The sequence below is a fragment of the Electrophorus electricus genome, chromosome 6 (genome assembly GCF_013358815.1).
Source record: "Electrophorus electricus isolate fEleEle1 chromosome 6, fEleEle1.pri, whole genome shotgun sequence".
Lineage (NCBI taxonomy): Eukaryota > Metazoa > Chordata > Actinopteri > Gymnotiformes > Gymnotidae > Electrophorus > Electrophorus electricus.
This window is the reverse complement of record NC_049540.1, coordinates 12,087,139-12,095,316: the sequence shown is the minus strand read 5'-3', so window position 1 is coordinate 12,095,316 and position 8,178 is coordinate 12,087,139.

Genomic DNA, 8,178 nt, shown 5'->3' with positions numbered 1-8,178 from the left:
CTATTTGCCTTTCTTGCAGACTGGTCAAGTTGAGGGCAAAGGTCACTTAAAGGTCACATATTCCTTACTTCCTCCTTTAAGCAAGCATTAAGCATTTTCCCTCACATTTCCCCCCTTTGATAATATCACACATTATCACTACCTAACATGATTTCGTAAATAAGCTTACTCAACTCATTTGAAGCTAGTCCTCAAACGGGTAACATGCATAATAATAAAGTTCATAAATGCATTTCTAAACGTCGGGATCCATCATCCAGTCGGGAAGAGGGTTTAAGTCTGGTTCCTCGTCGGGGTCGAAGTCATCCTGCAGCTCCAGGGCATCTAATTTCCCATTATTGTAGGGAAATGACAACAGTTGTGGAGCGACTAGTCGGGCTACAACCCTGGAACAACAGGACAACACACACGGAGCAAAACACAAAAGCAATAACATCACACAGATAACGGGGATGAAAATTTGAAGTAATAGCAGGCCCCATGGTCTCCACTGCTGCTGAAGTTGAGATAACCAAGATTCTGCTTCTGGAGAGGGAGGTTGACCATCTCTCATGGCCGTAATTAAATCGCTTAAGTTAGGATGACCATCTGGAATGTAAAAACTACAGTCAGTGCCCAACACTTTGCACACTCCCCCTTCCTTTGCTAAAATCGTGTCGAGAACAAGCCTGTGTTGAAGCACAGCGGTGCGAATGGCAGACGACTCCCTGTCTATTGTTCCTAAAGTCACTACAGTTTCATTTGCTAAAAGTTGTGTCTGCCATGCAAGCCCATTTAATTTTTGCAAGGTAGCAGCAGTGCTGCCACCAGGTAGTAGGGCCCAACCCATTGTTGCCCCCGGGGTTGTCCAGGGGTCCCACAGATGATACCCACGCCACCAGTGAGGCATGGTCACTTCTCGTTTTGTCCTGCTTGAGCTTTTGTCCTGAATTTTCTCTGATGGAATAAGGACTCTGACGGTGGGGGATACTAGAGTAGGGAAGCAACACCCGTCCCAATCTAGTGGGATGATATGATAGGCATGCCATCCGCATGCCCAAGCAGCCCCGGGCAGAGTTCGAAAAGTAATGTTGCATGTCCATGAAATGCTATCTGACGTGCATTGTGTGTCATTGTATATTATCGTTGTAAGGCGGTTGCTAACCCCCACCCTCATCCCGCCTACTCTACAGATGCAGGTTTCACCCCTTTTCTGTGGTATTTCAACCCTGATTATGGGGGGTTTGTACAGCCCTGTTCTTGCCCTGCCTTGATAGGTGTAGCTGCTTGGGTTGGTGACATTTCGTACTAATGCTCTGGCATGAAGGAGTCGTCTCATGCCTTGTGGAAGGTAACTCTTTCCCAGGGTGCCATTTACCATGGGATCCCATTTCAACAGTTTGCTGGCCCATTTGTATGCCATGTGGTGACATATCCAGCAAGGACCACTGGTATTCAGCTGACTATGATGCAGGAGTGCCAATGCACAGGCTACGTTTCCATCGCATCTGGCTAGCGTGTGCTGGGCTAGTCCTGGAGTGTGGGGATGTTCACCATCGAGGTCAGACTCCTCTGCCCTTAGGTCATCCCCGTACTCTGGTTCTATTTCTTCAGTCGTAGATAGTTGCAGACTCTCCTCTGGTGGAGGAAAACTGATCAGTGTGGTGAACCTTTTAACCCATCTGTCTGCCCCTGCCGTTTCTACACCGCACCAGTACACATCCGCATCCAAGGGGAGGACCGGATCGAAGGTGTAGGTCATGGGTCCGTATCCCCCCCCCCGGTCTCTGTGGTGCCTTGGTTGCCTTGCACTGAGGTTCCCGACAGTTGGTGGTTACTGCCTCTTTAGCATAACCATTACCTGGCGCTACCATCACAACATCTTTCCAATCACATGGGTCTCTACACAAATAATTTGGCTCCCCATTTCCTAAGGGAGTGGCACAAGTGATGACCCCTTTGGTGCCATTAATGAGGATATATTGGGAGGTGGATGTTCCCAATATCTCTGTGCCCAAACTTGCCAGTTTCAATAGCAAGAGGAGCAGCATCCTGTTGGGGGGTGAGGGTTAACCAATCTTGATTCCCTCAGGACGGGCAGCATGTGGCCTTTTCCTCCCTGCTCCCCCCTTAGGTCAGTTACCTTATCACCACTCAGGATCAGGAGCTCTTTTACAATGCAATGCGTGCGTCCAAGTTTTCCTTCCTTGAGTCTTAACAGCAGTGTGAGTAGTCAGGAGAACCTGCGCTGGTCCCAGCCACCGTGGTTTGTTCCACCGGCTTCTTCTAAGGTCCTTAATCACCACCCAGTACCCGGGCTTCAGGTCATGGAGTGGTCCATCTGCTTCTGCGGGAAGATTCGCCTTCACCTGGAGCCAGACCTGAGAAAGAGATGCATGCAGTCATACAGTAAGAAAGCATGATGTCAGATATGGCTCCTTCCAGCTGGTTAATTGCTCCCATTCCCCCGAATCCTGCATTTGGTGGGTGTCCGAACAGAATCTCATACAGGCTAAGACCGTGTTTTGCCTTTGGCACCATCCTCATGCTCATGAGCACCAGTGGGAGGGCCTTAGTCCATGCCAGGCTCGTCTCCTGACATGTTTTTGCCAATTTGGATTTGAGTGTGCCATTTTCCCTTTCCACTGCTCCGCCACTAGTGGGGTGGTAGTATTTGCTTAGCATGTCTAATGCCTGATTCACGAATGGGGTACCGTTATCACTGGAGATTCTGTTGGGAATTCCCCACCTGGGAATAATTTCGGTCAACAAAGCTTTTGCCACCACCTCAGTGTCCTGCTTCCCTGTAGGAAACACTTCCACCCATTTAGAAAACATACACACAATAACAAGGCAGTATTTTTTCCCTTTGCTCGGTGTTAATTCTATGAAGTCCATTTGTAGGTGTTGGAATGGTTCTTGTGGTGGAGGGTGTGCCATCTGAAGCACTGATTGTCCTCGTCCTACATTATTCTGTGCACATATAATGCAGTGGCTACAAAAATTTTTAGAGTAAGTTGTAAACCCCTTTGTATACCAATGTTTCAATATTTGTTCTGTCATCACCCCTTTGCTCACATGCGTACGCCCGTGAGCAATGGTAGCCATATAAGGAAACATGTAGCGTGGTAGGCAAGGTTTGCCGTCAGGTCCACACCATATGTTATCACTGAGAGTGCATCCAGCCCTTTTCCAGGTGGCCTTTTCTTCTGCTGAGGCACTCTTCTGCATTCGGGATATTTTAAGAGTGGGACTAATGGCAACTGACATGGCTTGCAGTGTCACTGGAAGCCTCGTGGCTCTTTTTGCTGCCAAGTCAGCGTGGTGATTCCCTTTTGACACTTCGTCTGTGCCTTTAGTATGGGCTGTGCACTTGCACACAGCTATAGCAGTTGGTAAGGTGATCGCATCTAGCAGGGCCGCAACAAGGTGATGGTGCTGGATATGTTTCCCAGAACTAGTGAGGATTTTCGCTGTTTCCAAATCATGCCAAAATCATGCATTACACCAAAGGCATAGCAACTATCTGTATAAATGGTGACGGTTTTATCTTTAGCAATTTTACAGGCCTCTATTAGCATGATCAGTTCAGCTGCCTGTGCTGAATAATGTAAGGGGAGTGGTTCTTCCATAACAGTACTATGTGCAGTGACTACTGCATACCCGACCTTTAGCTTCCCTGCCTCTGGGTTTCTGGATGCACTCCCATCTACCCACAGCACTAAATCAGGATTCTCAAGGGGCTCGCCCTGGAGGTCAACCCTAGGGGAACAGAGATGATTTGTTAGTGTCACACAATCATGTGGCTCCCCATCCTCCGGCGCAGGCAGGAGGGATGCTGGGTTCAGCGTTGTACACCGCTGAACCATTACATTAAGCATTTCCAGCAATGCAGCTTGATATTTTAGCCATCGCTGTGCAGTGAGGTGTGATGCCTTTAGGTCCTCGGGTTTGGACTCGGGTACGATGCACAGTCTGCGCATCAAATCTCATCCCAACAGATTTACTGGACACACTGTGCACATTAAGAATGCATGGGTGAAATTTTCACCCCCTTCACTTTGGCAAAGGAGAGGGTGTGAGTAACGTTCTAGGGTAGTGTGTCCAGTGGCCCCTACCGTAGTCAATGTTTTTCCAGATAATGGGACGTCTAATTCCTTAGCCTAAATTACAGATTTAGCAGTGCCTGAATCCACCAGGAATGACATACGTATACCCTGCACTGTTAGGGATAGTTGCGTCAAGCAAGAGTAAGGAGGTGCGGTATACTTTAGATACGAGGGAGAGAGAATGTGGTGCGTGTGTGCTGGGAGTGTGCGGTGTGCATGATGTGTGTGTGCTCTTATCTGTAGCTGCGGTTGACCCGTCCCCGACTCTGCCCATCAGCCTGCTTCCTCGTCATAGCCCCTCTCCTTCTGTGTTTTACAGTCTCTTGCGAAGTGCCCTTTCTTTCCACACGTGTAGCATCGGTCATCTCTTTTGCCGTCGTCCTGCTCGTCTTCCTCTTCCTCTTCCACGGCCTCGTCCTCGACCACGGCCTCTGCCTCTCTGTCTTGCGGCAGCTTGATACATTGTGAGGGCTGCTTGATGTGCCTCATTCTCTTTCCTCGTTTGTTTTTTCTCTGATATGGTTCTCAGCTGTTTTTTAGAGTGAATGGCGTATTGCTCCTTAGTGCTCATGGGGGCCGTTTCCCACCTGACGCATAGCTTGCATACCTCTTTTCTGATTTGGTCTCGCAGACCGTTCATGAAGCTATTGCGGAGGTGGGCTTCCCATGCAGAGACCTCAGCGGGTCCCGCTGCCATCCTGTCCGGTCTTTCTATTCCACAGTGGCTAGTGTGGACTTCTATGAGTCTGCCACAGTATTCTGCTACATTCTCCTCTGGCCCTTGTCTGCAGCCAGCCAGCTATGATGGCAGTGTTAACTCGTATTGAGAATGCCATGGTTGCACGTCCGCAGCTGACTATGGAGAGCAGCCGTGTGCATGGCTGCAATGGCGTCATTGTAAGGGCTGGGTCGTCCTGGGTAGGCTGGGGGAGAGACTTCGGAATAGGCTTGCATCACCATCGCCGGAGTGTCTTGCTTTGGCCTCTGCCTGAGTTGCCTCGGCTCTTGGCTCGGTCCCGATGCTGCAGTTCCTCCAACAGCCCCTTGTTTCTCTTCGGCCGGTGGTTGAACTGGTGGGGCGGGCACTACAGGCGCTGCTGCTACCGGGGGAGCGCGAGGCATTAGTGGGCAGGAGTCGGTATCGGGGTCGACCTTGGAAACCTGCACAGACTGAAGCATCCGAAACATGCGGTTTTTAACATCCCCTTCCCGCTTTTTCCTCTCTCTCTCTCTTCTCCCATCCAACTCTCCCATGCTCTGTAATCAGTCTTTTCTTTTCCACCTCCCTCAGATTACACTGTATACGTCAGTTTATTTATTCCCATACAACCTCCCGGTGGAAACCCGCATTTACTCCATAATGCTATTTGAGCCGTTATGTCCGGCCCATATTTATTCTCATGTCTGTCTATAACTGCGACTTCCATTTTCGAGGCTGACACCCTGATGGTGCAGCTGTTTCAGCTTTTTGTGTCTTACTTTTATTGTTACCCATCACTGCATCAATAATAAAATCAAAATCAAGACATCAATAAAATGTGTTATTAACCTGCTGGTGTTACAGAATAATAATATTATTATTCTCTTTTTTTCCCTACACAATCAGAGGCATCAAACAATCAATTTCATACCAATATTGGAAAGTTATTTACTACTTACTCTACATCAGTTGGCTTCAGTCATCTGCACAATGCTGACACTGTCGTCCTCCATACAAAAACAAACTTTTCCCGAGTGGCCCTGATCGCAGCTCGTCGGAGTCGACTCTTGACCACTCGTGTCCGTCGACAGGAGGGGACTCCGGTGCCACTGTTTCCTTACAGTCCACCTTTTGGAGTGTCGTCACACTGCGCCGGGTCCCAGACCCTCGAGGTCCCAGACCTCCCTACAACAGCCGCCGGATCCACTTTACCCTCGGTTCACTCTACGGTCAATTGCAGCAGTCCGGATCCCGCCTCTGGAACTCCTTTCTCCCTTCAGATATGGGGTTTAGGAGATGAGGATTTTTTTTTTTTTCCTCACGGACGTCTCATTCTCAGTTGCTGGGTACGGAGCTGTGCAATTCTGCCAACAACGCCAAATTGTGGAGGAAAAATCAATAGGACTCGAGCCAGATGTGCAGATGAGCGAGCTTTATTGGTTCTGTCCGTTATGCATCGAGGGAGAGAAGCCTCAAACTTCTCTCTCACATGAGTTCATATACCCCCACCATTCCCCGTTGTTCTCTCATGAGCTAATCTCATGACTCCAGGTGCCAGGCCTCCCGACTGTCCTTGAACGTTCTTTCCTGCTAAAAGCAAGTTGTTACTCCCTGCTGCTGCACCCCTGCCCAGCAACAGTTAAGCGATAACTGTCATACTCCATCACTTCTCTATTCGCCTTTCTTGCAGACTGGTCAAGTTGAGGGCAAAGGTCACTTAAAGGTCACATATTCCTTACTTCCTCCTTTTAAGCAAGCATTAGGCATTTTCCCTCACAGTGTCCTAGACATCTCCACAGTGTCCAAAAACCTCTTCAAATGAACACAAAGACGTCAGTCACTATACATCGAGTTTGCATGTTTCGTTTTGCTAAATCATCACAGTAAGTTACTTTAGTAAGTGCCACAACAATATTAGCTTCAGTAGCATCATTGTTATTAGAGGAAAATATGGTAATACTGTAAATGTGGTAATACTGTAAAGAAATGGTATACTTTCTCATTGGCACGTACATTTTGTAGCAGGATTACGGTGGTATTAATTATTGTGGCAGTCTGCAGTGGTATTCTGTACCTCTGTTCTGCTGTGTGTTGGGTTTTAAAAAGTGCTATTTAAATAGGCGTACATTTGGAATGCGTTTTCTGTACCTGCGCAATGAAATAAAAGAAGGGTGTTTCCCAGTTCAGGAGTTGACTGTTCTCAATCCACTCTGAATGCATCTTAGTTTTCAGTTGGCACATTTTTTTCCTGATTTTACACAAGCAGACACAGCTGCCCTGAGTAACTATACTGTCCTGCTCCAGATATGGCAGACTGTAGGAAACTCAAACCAGCATGTCTGCAGTCCCATGCTTGTCTGTTCGGTCCAATGCTTGTCTTTCCAGCGTCCCCAAAACACGCCAAAGTGTTTGATTGTGCACCACATTTCTCACCTTGACTTACTCTGAGGACGTCTACGACACCAATAGTCAGTTCTGAGCAAGGGACCCACAATCAGTTTTCCTCCCACAGTGTACATATTGACACCTTCCTAAAATAATGGCCTAAGTCTTTTTTTTTCCAGGTTTTTCAGGAAACACAAAAAACTGAACAAAATATAGAAAATACTATATTTATTCATTCTTTCACTGAACAGGGTATAACAATAGATGACTTTTGACATACTTATAAGAATGTGTCAATTATGCAGCGTAAGAGAAATAAATGAATTGGGCAAATTTCTGAACATTCCTTTGTGACAAGCAATTTTAAACTTTCAACTTTGTGAACAATGAAGAGTAACTAATGAACTAACTAAGCATAATCCTGAGGAAACATGGAAACATGTGACAGCTTGAAATGGACCTTGCCTTCACTGCTAAACCGAAGTGCCCTCAAATCATGCACAGTTGGATCTCCATTTTTTTTGCCTGGTCTGATGCTAATAAAGTAAGATGCATTCAGTTTCAGGAACTCGTCATGTCCGAGCATTTTCACGCGGTACGGTGATGACCTGATTCTTGCATTCTGGAGTATGATGAGGTAGTTGCTCAGGGTGAAGATATCAGTAACTAGTTTGCGTTCAATAGTACTACACATGCTGTCACACTCCATTTGTGTGTGCCCTGCAACAAGGTATTTCTGTTATTACTACACCATATTTCCTCGCAAGCTCACAGAATGCATTGACTACACATACGTTGCAGCTCTGATAACCACAACCATCGCTTTACACTATGATCTCTTTCAGTTCTGGATGGTCTTTAATCACACATTCAAATTGGCTATATTGACGGTGTGCAAACACTTCACTACTGAGGTCGCCTTCTGTTTCATGCCAAATGTAGCTGTACGCTTCCTTTGACCTCAAGTTGAAGAGTGTAAAGTTATGGACCTGCAGTTTTGTTTTG